At 45.9% G+C, this 21812-nt stretch overlaps 1 protein-coding gene across 1 annotated transcript in view; it reads right to left on the bottom strand.

The window, feature by feature from the left end:
• The window catches only part of UBAC2 (UBA domain containing 2), an 885094-nt gene that overhangs the window by 610086 nt on the left and 253196 nt on the right, over window positions 1–21812 (bottom strand). The gene's annotated exons all lie outside the window — the stretch shown is intronic.

Below are 21812 nucleotides of genomic sequence, written 5' to 3'. Positions count from 1 at the left end.
CTGGGCATGGCACTTATGCTTATAATCCCAGCACTTTGGGAGGCTGAGGCAGGCAGATCACTTGAGGTCAGGATCAAGATCAGCCTGGACAACATAGCAAAACCTCATCTCTAAAAATACAAAAATTAGCCAGGTGTGGTGGTATGCACCTGTAATCCCAACTACTCAGGAGGCTGAGGCAGGAGAATCACTTGAACCCAGGAGGCAGAGGTTGCGGTGAGCCAAGATCGCACCACTGCACTCTAGCCTGGGCAACAGAGCGAGACTCCGTCTCAAAATATATATATATATATATGTGTGTGTGTGTATATATGTATAATATACGTGTATATATATGTGTATCTGTATTATATACGTATATATACACATAAATATAATGAAATAAACAAAAAAGAGACAAAACTGTCCAATGCCTCCCCATGAACCATCCAGCTTCAGCCACACTCAGTGCTTAGCTAGGTCCCCTGCTGTGTGACTTGAAGCCTACCCCAGACATCACCTCATTCCATCCCCTCATATTTCAAGGCATATCTAAGAGATCAGGATACTCACTAGACTTTAAAAATTCACAGTTATCCCCTGATGTCATCAAACCTCCAGCCAGTGTTCTCTCCAATTGTCTTTTGATGCATACTAATTTTTTTCAGTTTTCTCATCAGTGCTCATATTTTGAGTGGGTATTTCTTTTAAGCCTTTTCTAACCTATAAATTTCCCTTCCACCTTCGAGTTCCCTGAAATGTATTTGTTGAAGAAAATGGGGTGTTTGTCCTATGGGGTTTCCTGCTGGGTTTCTCAGATGGCATCTCTAGAGTGTGTGTGTCTCTCTCTCTCTTTTTCTCTTTGTAGACAGTCTCACACTGTCCCCAGGCTGGAGTGCAGTGGTGTGATCTCAGCTCACTCTGAGAAACCTCTGCCTCCTGGGTTAAAGCAATTCTCCTCCCTCAGCCTCCCAAGTACCTGGGATTACAGGCGTACACCACAACACCTGGCTAATTTTTTGTAGTTTTAGTAGAGATGAGTTTTCGCCATGTTCCCCAGGCTGGTCTTGAACTCCTGACCTCAAGTGATCCACCCACCTCAGCCTCCCAAAGTACTGGGATTACAGATGTGAGCCACCACGCCTGGCCAGAGTCTGTCTCTTAACACTTTCCTCTCTCCTTTGTATTTCCTATAAATGGATCATTGGATCTAGAGGCTTCACCAAATTTAGATTTGGATTTTTTTGGCAAGATTACTGATAATATTGGTAGATGGTGCTGTAGTCTTCCATCCAAAGGCAGATAATGTCCTGTGGGGCTGCTATGATGTTTGATTCCATGATTACAGGCTGCAAAATAGTGGTGTCTGCCTCTACCTAGTAACTGGAATACTCCTGGTGAGGAAAAGTTCCCCTTATCTATACCATTTGGTCAGCCACCAGTACAGCCACCACAGGATAAATTATAAGTGTTTTCCTTTAATTTCCAGTTCGCAAAACAATGAGTCAGTTCGCTGCATCTCCTGCAGCGACCAGTTTGTTTTTCCCTTTTGTGCCAGAATGAACTTAATGGATTTAAACATATCTGATGTGTTGCACTGAGTTATTTTTGTTGATGTTTAAATGGTCTCGTCTTGGCCAGTGGGTGCTTCTCCAGGTTGCTCCTGGGCCCTGTTGTCTTGACCCTCACGGTCTTTGAGAACATCTTTGCTATTGCATATGATATTGCAGCTCATCTTATACATTTCCTGGCCCAAACATGGACTCAGCTCATTCTCCAAGGATTCCAGAGTTTTTTTTAAGTTAGAAATTTGCAAGGCACCCTCTGGACATGGCTGAGGGTTGGTCATGGATTTTAAGCTTTTATAGTGGAAGAGCTAGGAAATACAGATCTGTAAAGTACTTCTGGCCGGGTGCAGTGGCTCATGCCTGTAATGCCAGCACTTTGGGAGACTGAGGTGGGCGGATCACCTGAGGTCAGGAGTTCAAGACTAACCTGGCCAACATGGTGAAACCCCATCTCTACTAAAAATACAAAAATTAGCTGGGCATGGTGGCAGGCACCTGTAATCTCAGTTACATGGGAGGCTGAGGCAAGAGAATCGCTTGAACCTGGGAGGTGGAGATTGCGGTGAGCCAAGATCACGCCATTGCACTCCAGCCTGGGCAACAAAGAACAAAACTCCTTCTCAAAAACCAAAAACAAATTCTATTAATTTTTTTTTATAAATTCATGACCCCAAAACCAATTATGCAAGAAAACAGATGTTAAAAAGTCTAGGCTGGGTGTGGTGGCTCACGACTGTAATCTCGGCATTTTGGGAGGCTCAGGCAGGAGGATTGCTTGAGCCCAGGAGTTGGAGACCAGCCTGGGCAAAATGGCAAAACCCCATCTCCCCAAAAAATACAAAAATTAGCCAAGTGAGGTGTTGTGTGCCTGTAGTCCCAGCTGCTCAGAAGGCTGAGGTGGGAGGATCAATTGAGCCTGGGAGGTGGAGGCTGCAGTGAGCTATGATTGTGACACTGCACTCCAGCCTGGGCTAAGGAGCAAGAGCCTAACACAAAAAAAAAAAAAAAAAAAAAAAAAGTCTAATTTTTGTGCTTGTTTTCATTATTCTTCTCTACTCCTTATATAAAACAAATTTGAAAGGTTCTGAATTCTCCTTCCATTTGTTTTCCATATCATACACACATTCATCTCCTCCATTCTTGGCTCAGTGGTGGCACACTGTCCCCACTTAGCACTCCACCTGATGGACATTTCTCCACAGTAGCTGTACATGTCACTTTGCATCTGAAAACCTGTCTTTGTTACTGGAAGCACAGTAATTTACCCAACTGTTGAAACAGTTGAAACATTGCTTCTTTCAGAGCAAAGAAAACTAATGTCACATTTTCAAGGAAGCATGCACCAGTGTATGCAGTGGCCTTGTGCAAATTGACCCCTCTGGGTGCTCTCTGCGGCTTACCATCTCCCAGGCAACTCTCCTTCCCAGGCGGGGCCCACATGCCTATCTCTGGAATCAGTGTTCGGCCGTCCTGTCTGACTCTGATGTGCACTGAGTCATCGTGTAAAACCTTCACACACTTCCCGGGTCTGTCAGATCATGGAGCAAAGTCCCCTTGTAAAGGAAGGGACGATTCTGCTGAGGCACAAGATGAATTGCCCTCTTGCCTTTCAAGGAAGGCTGTGGTGCTGAGTTGGGTGGAGGATACTTGTTCTACCTGGTGGGCTCCCCAACATGAAACACCTGAGCCAGAGACCCAGCATCCCCTCCCCATCCACTCTCTCAGTCAGGATGCACTCCAGGGTCCCTTAGGGGATGCAAATGCCACTGTGCCCAGCCTTTGTGGAGGGGCTGCTACATGCGGCCGTTGTGAAGACAGGTTGAACTGGGATTTTATATTTTTAAGAGGACATTTAGAGTTCAGCTGTGGAGTTATCTTTTTCAGCCTTAGAGTGATGCGTGCTTTCCAACTAAGAGGATTTGATATGGACTTTTGATCATAAAAAAACTGGATGTGGGAGAGTCTTTGAAAGTCTCCTAATCGGGGGTTCTCAACACCCCACTCCCATGCCCCAGCCCCCCACGGGGTGCAAACAGAAATGTCTGCGGACATTTTTGGTTGTCCTGATTGAGGGTGGGAGTGCTACTGTAATCCTGTGGGTGGAGGGCTGGGACGCGCTACTGTAATCCTGTGGGTGGAGGGCTGGGACGCTGCTGAACATGTCACAGTGCACGGGACAGCTCCCACAACAGACAGTGATCCGTCCAGGATGGCAGTACAGCCACAGCAGAGAAGCCTCCATCTAAGCGCTTGTTGGTCAAGGGGTGACCTGCAGCCCAGCAGCCACGAACAGACAAGCACTTAGGAGCTTGCGGGCAGAGGGTCCTCGTCCACACCCAGAGCGTGACGTCTACATTCCGACAAGCCCCAGGGGATTCCTCTGCACATTAGGGTGTGAGAATCACTGCTCCCTTTGACTCCATTGCCAAGAGGGGCCTGAAAGCAAAAGTCAAGTGTCCCACCTGAACACAAGACTTCAGAGAAGCTCTAACTAGCCAGCTCATTGAGCACCTTCAAGATTGTAAAGAATGATCTGCCCTGATGAAGACACAGAGGCGCTGGAGAATGTGTGCAGACAGAGGCCAGCAGCATTTTCATTTTTAATCTCAAGAAGATTCCACAAACCTGTCAGTAGCAGGTGCCAGCGTTTTGAAGCCCCCTTACGGCTCTTGGTGGCAACACTTGCTGGCCAGTTACAGAGGGCATGGCTTTGAAGCCCTCCACCCACTGCCCTCTGTGGTGTCCTGGTACCTGACTAACCTGCCCAGGAACAGAGCTTCACCAGGACAAAGAAGAGGTCTCGTCCTCACTCCGGTTCTCCTGGGGCCCAGCCCCGTGCCTGACAACCAGTCAAAGCTTGGCATCCATTGGACAGATGGACGTAGGAAAAGCAGGGAGAGGGGGGGTCCTGGTCTCTGACCCCAGATGCCCCGAATGAGGAGGGAGATGTTCTCCTTCACATGGGAAAATGGCCACCTAGCTCCCGAGCCGGCTGTGTAAGGGGCAGGCACGTCTGAAGGGGTCTGGCCTCTGTGCAGTACTTTCCCACCTGCAGAAAACCAAGTCTGAATGCTTTGGCTTCTCCATCGTTTTATTTTAATTGATTTCTTTTTTTCTTGAGACGGAGTTTTGCTGTTGTCGCCCAGGCTGGAGTGCAGTGGCACCATCTTGGCTCACACACAGCCTCCGCAGCCAAGGGGCCTGGAGTTCTGGCTCTGCACGTGTGGAGTGTAATGCCTTGGAGCCATGAGCTTATCTCCCCCTAGGAAATGGAGGTAGAAAGAGCACCTACTTATGAGTTTACTTTCCTGTGAAGAGTGAGATGATTTAGCCATTCAACAAGTATTTCCTAAGCTCCTGTGAAGAGCCCAGGAGCTCAAGCCTGCAGTGAGCCGTGATCGTGCCACTGCACTACAGTCTGGGTGACAGAGCAAGACCCTGAGAGGTGAAGATGACCATGTGGTCTCTTGATTATTTTGAAAAAAGCAGATTCCATATTAACAACCTTAAACAATGTGCAACAATGTCAGCTACGCTCTTAGCTTCCTCACATCTTCATGCCCATCCCTGATGGCCCCAGCCTCCACCCCAACCTCTTCCCTGCAGCTCTAGGGTGACTTGGACAGCTCTGGGGCCCTGTGCTCCCCATCCCTGCTGGGTTCTTACCCACCTGACCTTTCTGCTTGGAGGCCTCCTTCCCGCTGGAAGCCCTACACCTGGCTGCTTGACATCTGGGACTCTGTTGAACAGTTATTCCTCTAGGCAGAACCTCCTGGCATTTGGGCTACACCATCCCAGCATGTGGTCCTGCGTACAACTTTCTGTTTACTTGGTCTTGAATAAACAACCGACAACCCAGTAAAAACTCTGGCAAGAGTCTGGGTCTTCATAAACAATGAATTTGTGACTTTGAAAGTAAGCTCATTTCACATCAAATCATTCTGTTTGAGTGGCACACGATTGCCCAGGCAGCTGTGAAACATGCCGTCTTGTTAATGAGCAGGAGCTGACCGTGTTTTCAGTAACTGTTTGTATTATTATCAGTCATTTGGAAAAGTCTAATGTTATGCTCAAGGCCAGAGCCACCACTCCTACATCCAATTCATTCCACCTGGCAGTCCTCCCTTCCCACTGCCCTCTCTCAAAGCAAACGAGGAAACCAGGAGAAGGAAACGGCCTGGGTCATAGTGAAATGGAACCACCAACACTAGCACGGCCACATGTTGACCACACAATTGCCTCGGGGATCACCCCAAGTCCTCCTGCCTCTTACGGTCACATATGCTGGCCACCCACTATGGGCCATGTCCTGTCCTGCACTGTGGGGACCCCTAATAACAATACTGTGTCATCAGTGTCTGTACCAGAACAATGTACACCACACCAGGAAGTCAGGCCAACTTAACAAAGACAGACACTTCAAAATAGGGGAGGGTGTTTCTGGCAGACGTTGCAGCCTGTGCATAGTTCTGAGATATTAAAAACCTGGTTATTTGGAGGGAGCATCATGCTCAGAGTCTGAAGTGACAAGAATGGGTGCTGGAAACCAAGCTGGCACTGCCGTGTGAAGTGTGTTATGTGCAACCTTCAGAGTTTGGGGTTTACACCTGTGGCCAGGGAGAATCCCCTGAAGGTTTTGTCATGGCAGTGGGATAGGAAGAGAGGGAGACATGATCACCTCTGAGTTCTGCAGAATAACTGGAGTAGCCCAGCAGAGGTGGGGCTGTGAGGAGGCCGAGGGCTAGACCCACCATGTATGTAAGTCAGTTCAGCTGCATCATTTCAACAAGTTTTTTAGTTGTGATCAACAGCCCAAAAGACATTATGGCCAGTCAACAAGTGAAACTCCTGTTCTAGGGGGTGTGTTATTTTCAGATGAACTGATCCTTCTGTGTGCCCATTAGGGTTCTAGAGATTTCTCATTATGCAAAGTGAATGTCAGGTGAAGAAATAGTTCTGCATTGTGTTGAAATTGAAACCTGAGGCCTAAGTTTTCCACTTAAAATATTTTAAATTTCTCAGATAGGTCACCAAAAGGTCTTGGATCAGGCTACCAAAATGCTACAGCACGAGAAATGTAGCAAATCCATAAGTATTGGAACAGAAGTCTTCAATGACAGGCAAAATGGAATTGGAGGCTGTGGAATGCAGGGGATTCACTGGGTTCCTGAACCACATGATTCTGGAAAAGCAAGAGGGTCCTAGTTCAATTATCATAATAAACAGTGCCTACATTTGGAGATGTCTGATGACCTCAAGAAAACTTCACATTTCCGGTATTTCCTTTGGAGTCCCAACTATCCCAAGGTCAGCTACTTATTCAAGATGCAACTGCCAAGGTCCTCTCTGCCTAGAAATGGCTGAAATCGATGTTTAGTAGTGCACATGGTTTTAGGTTATTCTGAAGGCCTAGGCCCAAATTCCCTAAAACTCATCATACTATACATGAATAATGGATGAATTCTGTTGTGTGTAGATTTCCCCTTAATAGAGCTGGAAGTGTGTGTTTGAGTGTCTTCATTTGAGGAATCTCAACGGGTTGTCCTAATCGTTGTCTTCTGTCCCCTCACCTATAGGATGGAGATGAGAACTCCTGCCCCAGGCAGATTGTGTGACAGTGTCCATGAAACCACTTGTCATGGCACCTGGCACAGGTGGACTCTCAACCAACCATGACCCAATGTTGGTGCAGAGACATTAGAAGAATTTTTTCTTTTTCAGCTTTGCATGGGGCTAGGGGAGAAACAAAGGAAGAAAGGGAAGAAGGACATCTCCTTCCCAGGAAATTTTCAAAGACAGGATCAGAGCACATTGATAAAGGTTGCTCCTCTGACTGTGAATCTGGCCTACTGTTTTCTCTCTGAGTTTGGTGGGACATTTTATGCCTGTTCTCCATCTTATAGCCTGAGAAACATGGGACATGTGAGATCGGTAGATATCAGTGCACGGATGCTTGTTTAATCTCTGCCAGCTCCACTGTCCAGTGCTTGCCACTGGAGCCCCAGATGCAGACATCATCTGACTGCCTCCTGGATCATGCAGAGTTCCTACCACAGGACCGAAACCAAAATAAGAGCTCCCAAGACACCTGGGGACTAACTGAACACAGCAAGAGTATTCCACAGAAGATGAATTCTATCTGGCAACACAGTTAACGCAAGAAAATTTCATGGCAGGAGAAGCAGCTGGAAATCTGCCTTCACAATGAGGCCATACATTGCAGAGGCCGCAAGGATGCAGGTGTGGGTCACACGGCCCATGCAGGTGGCACTCTGTGTCTGCTGTGGTTTGGCTGTGCGTCCCCACCCGAATCTCATCTCGCACTGTAATCCCCACATCTCGAGGGAGGGACCTGGTGGGAGGTGATTGGATCGTGGAGATGGTTTCTCCCATGCTGTTCTTGTGATATGAGTTCTCACAAGATCTGATGGTTTTATAAGTGGCAGTTTCCCCTGCTCTGTCTCTCTCTTGCCGCCCTGTGAAGAAGGTACTTGCTTTCCCTTCACCTTCAGCCATGATTGTAAGTTTCCTGATACCTCCCCAGTCATGTGGAACTGTAAGTCAATTGAACCTCTTTCCTTTATAAATTGGCCAGTCTTGGGTATTTCTTTATAGCAGTGTTGCAAACGGACTACTACACCGTCTCCATTTCTCCGGGAGATTGTGTCTTCTGTCTTGCTTCATTTATTTTCATTTATAAAATGTATGGCCACCGTCCTGCCTTTCTTGACATATTGAGGACCACATATTTTTATACTTTTGCTTTAAAGCATTCCCCTGGAACTCTGATATTTTGCAGTTGGGAGTATAAACTGGTATAGACACTTAGGAAAGGTATTTGGCATTGTACACTAAACCTTATTGTCCACATATCTTACAACCCAGCAATCTGCAGAATACATGCAGGAGGAATATTGTACGTACATATATCAAAAGACATGCACAAAAATGTTCGCAACACTAATAGCCAAAAGCTAGAAACAAACCGAAAAGTCCATTTGCAGTAGAATAAGCAAGTAAAGCATGGCATGGAACAGAGGAACTCAAAATGGAATTCTGTCCCACAATGGGATGGACATGCTCTATGCACACACAACCGTGTGCACGAATCTCATAGCACCATGTTGGATGAAAGAAACCAGGCGTAAAGAAAGTATATTCCATGTGATTTCACGAAGTTCAGAAACCACCCAAACTCATCTTTTGTTACTCTTTGGGTGGCAGTAGTGACTGAGTGACTGGGAGGGGGCTCCAGGGGTGCCTCTGGGGCTCTGGGAATGTTCTAGTTTTTATTGAGGTGATGGTTATGTGATGTGCTCCCTTGCGTGAAAATCCCTTATGCTATCTGCTTAGGATTTGCTGAGAACTTCCAGTGCAACCTTTCTGAATCATTTTAGAAAGATTTTATATGAAAAAGTTGAATTTTATATGAAAAAGTTGAAAATTCAACTTTTATAGTACACAATTCAGTCATTTTTAGTATAGCTGCAAAGTTGCACAATTCTCACCACTACCTAATCACAAAATATTTTCAGCTCTCGAAAGACAACTGTAACTAATAAGAGTCGTTCCCCCTTCCCCGTCCTATAGCCCCTGACAGTCATTAATCTCCTTTCTGTCTCTATGGATTTGCCTATCCTGGGCATTTAGATAAACAGACCCATACAATGCGCGGCCTTTTGTGTCTGGCTTCATACACTCAGCAGAATGTTTTGAGGTTCATCCGTGTTGTAGTATGTATCAGTGTTTTTATTCGTTTTATGCTAAATCATATTCCATTTTATGAATATACCACATTTTCTTTATCCAACTATCAGTTGATAGACATTTGGGGTGTTCATTGTTTGGCTATAATACATAATCCTGCAATGAATATTCGTGTACCGTTTTTGTGTTTTCATCCTCATACATAAGGCTGGCCATCCTCTGGGTCACAGACTGAATAGGTGGTCTGATTGTAAGTACAAGTTCCTAGGTGGGTTCCAGTACACTCATAATAGGTCTGGTACAATGGGGTTCTAGTGGTACTGTTCCTTGACCATGTAGTATGTGTATAGTGGGGACACCCTTCTACGGGTGCTTCTTTTAGCATGGTTAAAGGGGGTAACAACAGCAAAACAATGTACAGCTATCCATATCTGGCAAGGACAGAAGAGGTCCTTACCCAGGGGAGGAGGTTGAGCACAGTGACAGAACAATAGAAAAACAGTATTACAAGGAAAAGTATTTAAGCATACTTAGAATCAGTGTAAATATTAACCTTCTTGTCTTTTGCTAGTAACAGTGCTCTTGTCAGGCCTATTAACTCTGCCCTTTGAGCTGAGGTTCTGTTAGGCAGAGGCTGAGCCTCTACTACTGAGTCTAATGTTACTACTGCATACCTGGCACGTGCGAACCTCTTCTAGCACAAAACTACTTCCGTCTGTGAAGTACTCGACCTCTGGGTCTTTGAGGGGTCAGTCTGTAAGATCTTTCCGACTGGAGAATACCTCATCTACTGTTTCGACACAGTCATGGAGGGGAACTCCCAGTTCGACAGGGAGCAGAGTAGCCGGGTTGAAGGTGTTCACTGTTTCTAAGATAATGTACGTGTTTTCACATAGAAGCCCTTGGTACTGAGTCATTTTGGGGTTTGACAACGAATGATGCCCTCTTTGATCTATCAAAGTTATAACTGAGTGTGGCTCCCAGACAGTTAACTACTGTCCCAGAGTTAATTTGCTAGCTTCTTGTGTTAACAAGATGGTAGCGGCTAATGCCTTAAGGCAAAGAGGCCATCCTAGCGCCATGGAGTCCAGTTGTTTAGATAAATATGCCACTGGGCAATGCCAAAATCTTGTAACTTGAGTCAGAACCTCTATAGCCATTCTTTTTCATTCATGAACTTACAGAAATAAAGGCTTAGTTATATCTAAGGCTGGGGCCTGAGTTAAAGCTTCCTTGATCTGTTTGAATGCTATTTCCTGATTAGTTTCCCAAAGGAGGGGCTCTTTTTCTCCTCTTGTGGTTTCATATAACAGCTTAGGCATCAGTGAAAAATTTGGAATCCCTATGTGGCAGAATCCTGCTGCCCCTAAAAATTCTCTTATTTGATGTCGGGTGGTCGGAGTTGGGAGTACGCAAATGGCTTGCTTTCACTCATCGCCAAGCTGGCATTCCTTGTGGCTCACTATGAAACCTAGACATGTAAAGTCTTCATGGCAAATTTGGGCTTTCTTTTTAGATACTTTGTGACCTGCTTTCCATAGGAGATGGAGGAGGTCTCGGGTTCCTTGATAACAGTCCTCTCAGGTTGGGGCCACCAAAAGAAGGTATCCACGTGCCACAATAAGGTGCAGTTAGTTATCATTTGGCGGGGTATAGGCCTTGAGGTCTGAGGCCAATGCTTCCTTAAAGATCGTGGGAGAGTTTTTAAACCTTCCTGGGACCCTAGTCCGGGTGAGCTGTGTTAGCTTCTTTGTCCTACCGAAATGCAAAGATAGGCTGATTAACTGGTGCCAAGCAGATACAAAAGAAAGTGTCCTTTAAGTCCAAGACTGTAAACCAGGTAGCACTTGCTGGAATGAGTCCTATTAAAGTAAATGGGTTGGGTACCACGGGATGGATGGTTACCATGGCCCTGTTCGTGACACGCAAGTCCTGCACTGGTCTATACTCATCAGGCCCTGGTCCTGGCAGTGGCTTTTGTACTGGTAAAAGTGGAGTATTCCAGGATGACTGGCATTGGACTAAAATCCTATGTTTATACAGTCACTCTAAGTGTTTACAGATGCCTCATACAGCCTTTTGGGGAACTGGGTACTGACGAACCTGAACAGGAGTTGCTCCTGGTTTTAATTCTGCTACTACTGGTGCATGATTGACAGCGAACCCAGGTGGATTGTCTTCAGCCCATGCGCTAGGAATTTCTCTGACTAACTGAAATAATAATTTCTCTTCATCCTGCATACGAGGCTACACTGGTGCCTGTAGTTTCTTTCTATAAAGTCTGCACTCCTCAGCCTGTGGGATGGTAAGGGTTAACACCATGGCCTTCAGGTGAGTTAGATTTAAAGTCATATCTCCCTGCAGGCCAAAAGTAATCTGTGCTTGCAGTTTTTGAAGTAGGTCTCTCTCTAACAAGGGAATTGGACAATTTGGGAGGTATAGGAATTCAGGCTGAACTTTTCATCCTCCTATAACACACCTCCTTGACTGGAAGAATGGCCTCTTCTCTGAGACTCCAGTAGTCCCTACAATAGTTGTACAGTTCTTGGATAGAGGCCCTATGGGTCAAGTTACTACTGAGCATTCAGCCCCAGTATCTACCATAAAGTCCATCAATTGGCCTCCAACTTCTAAAGGAAAGCCTGTGTGACCACAGGCTCCTGGAGGCCCAGTAAGAAGGAGCCCAGTCTGTCCTCATCTTCATGTCCTTCAGCCCTTGCCAGCCTGATTAGATCAGTATCTGGTTCTCCTAGGGTACAGCAGCCCCTGGTCAGTGACCTCTTTGTTTTGTGGCGTTGGCCATTTCCTTCATTGCCTTCTGGACATTCATCTTTCCAGTGTCTCTTCTTTTTACATCGTGCACATTGATCCTTCCCTAGTCTTGGTCAGCTCTCGAATCCCTGTCTAACCTGACCTCTTCCATGTCCACGTCTATGTCCTCTCACATTGCTAGTTTCTCTTCCTATGAGGGCTACCGCTAACAGATCTGCCTTCTTTTTAAGCCTCCATTCTGCTTCCTTCTTTGCCTCCTAGTCACCGTTAACATACACCTTGGTGGCTACTTCTATAAGCTGAGTGGCGTTCATGCCTGCGAAACCTTCAAGTTTCTGAAGCTTTCGCTTAATATCACCCTAGGCCTGTCCTACAAATGTTGTATTTACCGTACACTGATTTTCAGCAGCCTTAGGGTCAAATGGGTGAAAAGCTGGTATGCCTCACAGAGTCTTTCATAAAACTGGCTAGGGCTCTCATCACTTCCCTGAAGCCCCTCTGAGATCTTTCTTATATTGATTGCCTTTTTTCTACCATCCCTTAGCCCTTGCAGAAGTGCCTCTTGGTGCGTCTGCAAACGCTGAAGCTGGGTAGCATATTCTGGGTCCTAGTTGGGATCTTGGTCTGGGAACTGGCCCTGAGCTTATGCCTGAGCATTCACTGTGTCTGCTGGTGCATGGGCTTCTAGCCAGTGGAGGGCGGCCTGTGTTACTCTCTGATGCTCCTCAGTGTTAAACAGTGTGAGAAGAATCTGCCTGCAGTCTGGCCAGATTGGATTGTGTGTCAGAAAGATGAACTGCGTCAGATCTATAAGAGCCTGGGGCTTCTCCACATAGGAGGGAGTATGGTGTTTCCAGTTTAAGAGATCGGTGGTTGTAAAGGGCTGATAGATGAAAGTCCATTGCCTGCCCTGGACTTGGCCTTGGTCATCATAATAAATGAGTCCTTGCATCTCCCTGAGAGACATTTGCATAGCTCAAGCACAGCCAGATCTGAGATGGCCTGCTTGACCATCTTAACTTCCTTCCCTGGCCTCTTGAGGCTCCGATCCTTCCCTTCAGGGTGAGACTTGGGGCATGCTAGCCCCTGAATTTGGTTCCTGGAGGCTGTTGGCATGGGTAAAGGGGGGTAAGCTGGGACATATGGAGGAGGAATCTCTGCTCCCTCTGGTGGCTCCTGTAAGATTGGCCTCTCTTGCTCCCTCTGGGACTTTCCCTTTAACTCTGCATCTGCCGGAGAAGCTGCTCTTACTTTCATTTTTGGCTCAGCTCAGGCCACAAGTGTTTTTGCAATAAGCTGATTAAACAGGGCTGGATCCATGCCAGTCTTGTCCGTGTTATGTTTAACCAAGAGTCAATATAAGGAAATTGATCTGGATGCCCAGGCTGTCCTCCGACCCCTGTCACCACCTTTAATACACGGTCAATTATTTCCCTGTCTATAATTCCTTCGGTTGGCCATCCAACACCAAAGAAGCCCATTCTAATTCACAGAGAGTTCGCAACCTCTGGGTGGTTAGCTTAACTCTATAATCCCCTGCATAACCTTTCTTAAAGTTCAATAACATGCACTCTAACAGAGTAGGTTTTGATGGCTTTCCTCCTGTTTTCCTCCTTTTATGGTGCAGTGCACTCACTCTTCCTTTTGTTTCGGACTGACCAGACCGTCTCCTATTATGGGAGTTTTCAGATGCTGCTTGGCTTTGGAGAAGTCTTTATTCCCGCCACAGTTCTGAGCCGTGGGGCAGCTCCTATTAGCTGTATGCGGTTTGCCACTAGTCCAGGTCGGCCCCACACTTCACTCAGAGCACACAGTCCATGCTAAGAGGTCTGTGACTCCCCACATCACTCCCCGCATTGGTTCCTCCTGGAACTGTCTCTTTCACATACCTCCCCACTCCCAGTTCCTGTGTCCCTAATTGGGGTGGCAAGCCTCTCTTGCATCCTTTGTTGGTTGGGGTGTGAGTTTCATCCAAACCGGTGAGCCACTCTTGCCGCCCCCAACCTCTCCAGGTCAGACTACTAGTTACACCATGGGAGGTGATCAGGCTCCCCTTCCATCCTTATGGGATGGGTCCTGCCTTGGGCCCCAAAACCTCACCACGGTCCAGTAGTGTGCTGTTCCTGGCAATCATCCTGTAGCCCCTCTCAGGTTCCACTGCGCTGCTGGGTAGGGGCGCCAGGTCACAGGAGAGCTGATTTCCCCTTCAGGCTGAAGTTCTCCTGGCGGCACCTGGGGTCACAGGTTTCCCTTGACCCGGGGCTTCAGCCCCACAGGCAAAGGAGACAGTAAACCTGCCATCTCCACTCCTAGCTGGTTCACCAAAATGTTGTGGTAAACTGAGGACCAGAGAGACCCATATGGGAAAACAGGAGGATGTTTATTTTAAGGTACTCACTGACTCAGTGGATTCACATCTAAAAAGCTGAGCATTGAACAGAGTTTAGCTTGTATAGGCTAGCGTACAAGAGCAAAACAAAGACAGTAAATTTTACAATGACAAGTCACATCATCTATAGCATAACTGCTAACTTGGCATAACTTATGGCCTTGCATAGCTAGTGGCCTTGCAGCTGCAAAACAAACAAACAAACAAAAAACAGGAGCTTTGCAAATCTTACTAAATGTAAGCATTGGCAAACATAGTCGTAACTAACAGTTCAGTACAGGACAGACAGTAAAGGAATTTGTTGTTCCTGTGTTAACCTTGTTCGGGGGTGTGTGGCGCTCATTTCTGCAGGCCAGGTCACCATGACCTGTCTATAGCCTTGCCTGCAGTAGAGGAAAACTTATGGTTTTCGCTTAACCCTTACTTTCCTTGGAGTGAATAAATGCAGTATTTATTTTTCTTTAAATTTCTGCCTCAATGAGAGGGAGGTAGGAAAGTCAGGATTAGAGAAGAAGATGTGATGGTGGAAGCAGCAGAGAGCAAGGAAGATGTTGGAAAATGCTATGCTGCTGGCTTTGAAGATGGAGGAGAAGGCTACACGATCCAGCATGCAGGTGGCCTCTAGAAGCTGGAAAAGCCTAGGCAATGGTTCTACCCCAGGGCCTCCAGAAACGACGCAGATTGCCAACACCTTGAGGTTAGCCCCATAAGACCCTTTCTGGACTTCTGCCCTCCAGAACTGTCAGCACGTTGTGTTGTCTTAGCCACTAAGTTTGTGATAATTTATTCCAGTACCAGTAGAAAATGAACAACTTTCCTCAAAAAAAAAAAAAAAAAAAAAAAAAAAACCCCTCATGATTTTTGCCAGTTATTTAATACAGATATGAGTGGTAGAACATTTGAAAGATGGCCAGGTCTAGTGGCTCATGCCTGTAATTGCAGCACTTTGGGAGGCCGAGCTGGGCAGATCGCCTAAGGTCAGGAGTTTGAGACCAGCCTGGTCAACAAGGTGAAACCCCATCTCTACTAAAAATGCACAAATTAGCCAGGTGTGGTGGTGCCATCTGTAATCCCAGCTACTTTGGAGGCTAAGGCTGGAGAATCACTTGAACCAGGAAGGCGGAGGTTGCAGTGAGCTGAGATGTTGCAGTGAGCTGAGATTGTACCACTGCACTCCAGCTTGGGCAATAGAGCGAGACTCCATTACAAAAAAAAAAAAAAAAAAAAGAAGAAAATTTGAAAGACAAATTAAGCAGTGTGTTACAGAAATACCTAAATTTTCTAAAATCTTTGTCAGCTGTGGCATTTGGAGAGATCGTGTCTTTTGTAATTCTAGATAATAAACATAGAGTGATTGTGCATGAGTAATAAGGTGTGAAGATGTATATTTATTCACAATAACTCCCAATTCCATCACCTATAGTATTTTAAATGTATAGAACTTGACTAAAGCAGGTTGTCAGATATGTTCTGGTATTGTATAATTAAACCCGAAGTGAATAAACAGGACATTTGTGTCTGTATTTCTTTTTGTATTTTTTCTTTTAGAGACGAGGTCTTGCTCTGTCACCTAGGCTGGAGTGCAATGGCACAATCACGGCTCAGTGAAGCCTTGACCTCCACCATACCCAGGTAACTTTTTGTGTGCACTTTATGTAAAGACAAGGTCTCCTAAGTTGCCTAGCTGGTCTCAAACTTCTGGGCTCAAGTGATCCTCCTTCCTTGGCTTCCCAATGCTAAGATTACAGGCGTGAGCCATCATGCCCAGCCTATATTTCTTTCTTTTCTTTCTTTCTTTTTTTTCTTTTTTGAGACAGGATCTTGCTCTTTTGCCCAGGCTGGAGTGCAGTGGCACCATCTCAGTCACTGCAACCTTCCCCTCTGGGGTTCAAGCAATTATCCTGCCTCAGCCTTCCGAGTAGCTGGGACTACAGGCACCCACCACCATGCCTGGCTGATGTTTGTATTTTTAGTAGACATGGAGTTTCACCATGTTGCCCAGGATAGTCTCGAACTCCTGACCTCAGGTGACCCACATGCCTCAGCCTTCCAAAGTGCTGGGATTATAGGCATGAGCCACCACGCCCAGCCATATTCTCTTCTTTCTTTTCATGTATGTTTGAAACTTTTCATAATAAAAAATAAAAAGAAAAAAATGCTCCCTGATAATAATACCCATAGCATTATAGTGGGGAAGGAATTCAATGAGATTGATAATAGGATCGACATACACCAAGTGTGTAATCAATATTGATCATTACTGCTAACACTAGAGACAATCAAGATTGAGAACTAGATTTACAAGCAAAATCTGCCAAATAAGTTTTAATTTAGATTAGTTTGGTGCTCATGGTAATGTACTTATTTACTATGGATCACCTTGTCATCTAGATGCTATAAATAGGACATCATGGCTTGGAAGCCCCCCCATCCCATGTTCCTGGGGCTAGACCCTTAATATTCTGAGGCCTTGGGGGTTCACATGCCAAGACCTGTGAATTTTGTCCACCAGCTCTTGGTTCCCAAGCGCCTTTGAATGAGTTTGAGTTGCTTACTGGTCTTCCTCCTTCTCCACTGGTCTTCCTCCTTCTCCTACTTTCCAGGTAACCTTCACATCTTTATTCCCCTCCTACCTCCTCCCCCGCCATCTCATTACATTTCCCAGATTCTCTCTCTTCTCAAATAATGGCTATGGGATTCACTCTTATTGTTTATTCCTCAAGTCCCTTCCTTAACCATCAGCATCTCCATGGCACCTCTAATTGCTGTACATTTGACATCTACTCAATATCTCTCTGAGATGGAATGAAAAGGTCTTTACAGCCAAGCAATCTGAAGAACAGAACTGGAGGAAATGACACTGTTACTCCAAAAAGTTTGCAAGCCACCTTTTCAAGGTCACGTTCTTCCTGGAACAGACTGCTAGGATACCTTGGTATTGTTTAAGTGCGTCAGTAAGAAAACAAGGACAGGCCTAGTTTTGAACAACCCTGACTGCTACCGCTGAGTGCTGATCTCATTATCAGAATATTTGCCTAAGGACAATTCTCTGAAGCCAAGCAACACCTCTGTGTCTCCAGGACCAGCCGGCCAGTTCTGTACACTCCAGTTCTAGACTTGGGCCCCTTTGGGGAGTATAGGAGGCTAATGGTGCCCGCCTGGAACCTGGGCCCGTTTGGAAAAAGGGTCTTTTCATATGGAAGCAAGTTAAGGATATGGAGATGAGCTCATCCTGGACGAGGGTGGGGCCCAGCTCCAATGACAAGTTCCTTTATAAGGGAGGAAAAGAAGACAGGACACAGGGCAGAAGCCATGTGGAGACAGAGGCTGAGATGGGAGTGATGCTGCCACAAGCCCCGGGTCACCTGGAGCCACCAGAAGCTGGAAGAGACAAGGGGTCCCCCCAGAGCCTTCGGAGGGAGATGCTGCTGACACCTTGATTTTGGATTTCTGACCTCCAGAACTGTGAGAGAACACACTCGTGTTTTCATAAGCCTCCAAGTCTGTGGCAGTTTGTTACGGCAGCCGCAGGAACTGAATATAATACATAGACTCTGTTGCCCAGATGGAGGGTGTAAAAACTGAATCTACTGCTGACGAAAACAGTCGAACTCTGTAAAATATTTGAAGAGATTTATTATGAGCCAAATGTGAGTGACCAAGGCCCCTGACACAGCCCTCAGGAGATCCTGGGAACAGGTCAGGTAGTTTGGGCATAGCTTGGTGTTACACATTTTAGAGAGACATGAGACATCAATCAAATACATTTAAGAGGTACATTGATTCAGTCCAGAAAGGCAGGACAAACTTGAAGCACTCGCGGGGGGAGGGGGGTGCTTTCGGATTATAGGTAGATTTAAAATTTTCTGGTTGACAATTGGCTGAATTTATCTAAAGAGCTGAGATCAATGGAAAGAAAATGTATGGGCTGCAATAAGAGGTGGTGGAGACCAAAGTTTTATCATGCAGGTGAAGCCTCCAGGTAGCAGGCTTCAGAGAGAATAGATTGTAAATTTTTTTTTTTTTTTTTGAGACAGTCTTGCTCTGTTGCCCAGGCTGGAGTGCAGTGGTGCGATCTCGGCTCACTGCAAGCTCTGCCTCCCGGGTTCACGCCATTCTCCTGCCTCAGCCTCCTGAGTAGCTGGGACTACAGGCGCCCGCCACCACGCCCGGCTAATTTTTTGTATTTTTAGTAGAGACGGGGTTTCACTGCATTAGCCAGGATGGTCTCGATCTCCTGACCTTGTGATCCACCTGCCTCGGACTCCCAAAGTGCTGGGATTACAGGTGTGAGCCACTGCGCCCGGCCTGTAAATGTTTTTTATTAGACTTAAGGTCTGCATTGATGTTAGTGCCATGCCCAAGAGGTACAAGGAGGCACATCCAATCCCCACTTCCCATCATGACCTGGAGCAGTCTCTCAGGTTAAATTTTAAGAGTGCCCTGGCAGAGGAGGAAGTCCATTCAGATGATGGGTGGGTGGGGGCGGGTCTTAGAAATTTACTTTGGTTTACACTATCATCCGCTACACAGCCTGCCAGGGAGCAGCCCTGCGAGACACAGGTCTCCAGGGACTGGCTAATCTATTCAGGATCTGCAGAGCCTGTCTCTTTGACCCCCTTCATTTCTGTTCTTCATTAGGCTTCTCCATCTTGAGTCCCTTGCCTCTTTTGGCCATGCTTTAACGGATAAGAATGTGAGCTCTGTGGGCACAGGCCTGTCTCTGCCTAATGCCATCACTAGCATGGTAGTTGGCACTGGGAGGTGATAAATAAATAATGCGTACATGAAGGATTAAATAAGCATGCGAAAGAAACAGCATTTGTCTCACAACTACTGAGAAGTTGCTGCACCCACTGCAGAAGTTCTGATTCAGTAGATCTGGGGCGGGGCTGAGAATTTGCATTTTTCTCAAGTTCCCAGGTGATGCTGATGCTGCTGGTCCAGGGATCACAGTTTAAGAACCGCTGGCCTAGACCAAAAGTGTGTTTACGGGAGTCCAGGATTCCGGGGTTCATGAGCTCAGCCACAGAAATACCACCCTGCAGAGAAAACTTTGACCTAAACAAGCCATCGCAAGCCCCACCTTTCTACTCCCAGCATATCTCGCAGGGTAGCAACTGCGAGTGTACTTCCAAACCTTTCAGAGAAACTTTTCCTTTCCTTCAGCCGAGGCTGCATTTTTCTACCCCATGAGGTCCTGTGACTTGCAGCCCCCATTTCTGGAGGTAACATTGACCGCTCCCTTGTGTGTATCAATGCCGCAACTATTGGAAGAGTTTCTTACTCTTCAGCTGCAGTGAAGAAAGCCTGGGAAGGGCAGACTCAGTCACCTCTGTGGAATAGCAGTCTCTGTTTCTCCCTAGGCACCACAATCTTCCAGAAAGACTGGCTGGGGGAATGCTGAGACTCAAGAGATAATAGAGTCAGGTGAGCAGATAAACCAAGTGTGTTGTACACACACGACAGAATATTCCTCAACTTCAGAAGGAAGGAACGCTGAGGCACTCATACCATGGATGAGCCTGGAGGGCATTACCCAAAGTGAAAGAAGTCAGACACAAAAGGATAAACACTGGAGATTTCTTCCCTAGACACCAGAGTTGTCAGATTCATGGAGACAGAAAGGAGAATGGTGGGTGTCAGGGCCTGGGGGTAAGGGTGGATGTGGAGTATTGCTTATTGGGTCCAGGGTTTCCATTTGGGAAGATGAAGAAGTTCTGGAGCTGGTGTGGGGATGTTGGGACAAAAATGAGAATGTACTTCATGCCACTGAACTGTGCACTTCAAATAGTTTTACATTGCAAGTATTTCAGCATGATTAAAACAAAAAGGCTGTGGAAACTCACCTTCATTCCGCCTTTTAATGTTCCCCTCTGTTTGCAGAACATCCTGAGATCAGGCAAGAAAACAGAACAATAACCTGGAGATAACCACTGAGTTATTATTTTTGTTTTGTGATTTTTTTTTTAAAAATTATGCTTTAAGTTCTAGGGTACATGTGCAGAATGTGCAGGTTTGCTACATAGGTATACATCTGCCGTGTTGGCCTGCTGCACTCATCAACTCATCATTTACATTAGGTATTTCTCCCAATGCTATCCCTCCCCCATCCCCCACCCCCCGACAGGCCCTAGTGTGTGATGTTCCCTGCCCTGTGTCCATGTGTTCTCATTGTTCAGCTCCCACCCATGAGTGAGAACATGCAGTATTTGGTTTTCGGTCCCTGTGATAGTTTGCTGAGAATGATGGTTTCCAGCTTCATCTGTGTCCCTGCAAAGCACATGAACTCATCCTTTTTTATGGCTTCATAGTATTCCATGGTGTGTATGTGCCACAATTTCTTAACCCAGTCTATCACTGATGGACATTTGAGCTGGTTTCCAAGACTTTGCTATTGTGAATAGTGCCCCAATAAACATACGTGTGCACGCGTCTTTATAGTAGAATGATTTATAATCCTTTGGGTATATACCCAGTAATGGGATCACTGGGTCAAATGGTATTTCTAGTTCTAGATCCTTGAGGAATCGCCACACAGTCTTCCACAATGGTTGAACTAATTTACACTCCCACCAACAGTGTAAAAATGTTCCTATTTCTCCACATCCTCTCTAGCATTTGTTGTTTCCTGACTTTTTAATAATTGCCATTCTAACTGGCATGAGACAGTATCTCACTGTGGTTTTGATTTGCATTTCTCTGATGACCAGTGATGATGAGCATTTTTTCATGTGTTGGCTGCATAAATGTCTTGAGAAGTGTCTGTTCATATCCTTTGCCTACTTTTTGATGGGGTTGTTTTTTTCTTGTAAATTTGTTTGAGTTCTTCGTATATTCTGGATATTAGCCCTTTGCCAGATGGGTAGATTGCAAAAATGTTCTCTCATTCTGTAGGTTGCCTGTTCACTCTGATGATAGTTTCTTTTGCTGTGCAGAAGCTTTTTAGTTTAATTAGATCCCATTTGTCTAGTTTGGCTTTTGCTGCTATTGCTTTTGGTGTTTTAGTCATGAAGTCTTTGTCCATGCCTATGTCCTGAATGGTATTGTCTAGGTTTTCTTCTAGGGTTTTTATGGTTTTAGGTCTAATATTTAAGTCTTTAATCCATCTTGAATTAATTTTTGTATAAGGTGTAAGGAAGGGATCCAGTTTCAGCTTTCTACATATGGCTAGCCAGTTTTCCCAGCATCATTTATTAAAGAGGGAATCCATTCCCCATGGCTTTTGTCAGGTTTGTCAAAGATCAGATAGTTGTAGATGTGTGGTGTTATTTCTGAGGGCTCTGTTCTGTTCCATTGGTCTATATCTCTGTTTTCGTACCAGTGCCATGCTGTTTTGGTTACTGTAGCCTTCTAATGTAGTTTGAAGTCAGGTAGCATGATGCCTCCAGATTTGT

Source organism: Macaca thibetana, chromosome 17 (assembly GCF_024542745.1).
Source record: "Macaca thibetana thibetana isolate TM-01 chromosome 17, ASM2454274v1, whole genome shotgun sequence".
NCBI lineage: Eukaryota > Metazoa > Chordata > Mammalia > Primates > Cercopithecidae > Macaca > Macaca thibetana.
The sequence above is the reverse complement of the archived record's forward strand: the minus strand, read 5'-3'. Positions and strand labels throughout refer to the sequence as shown.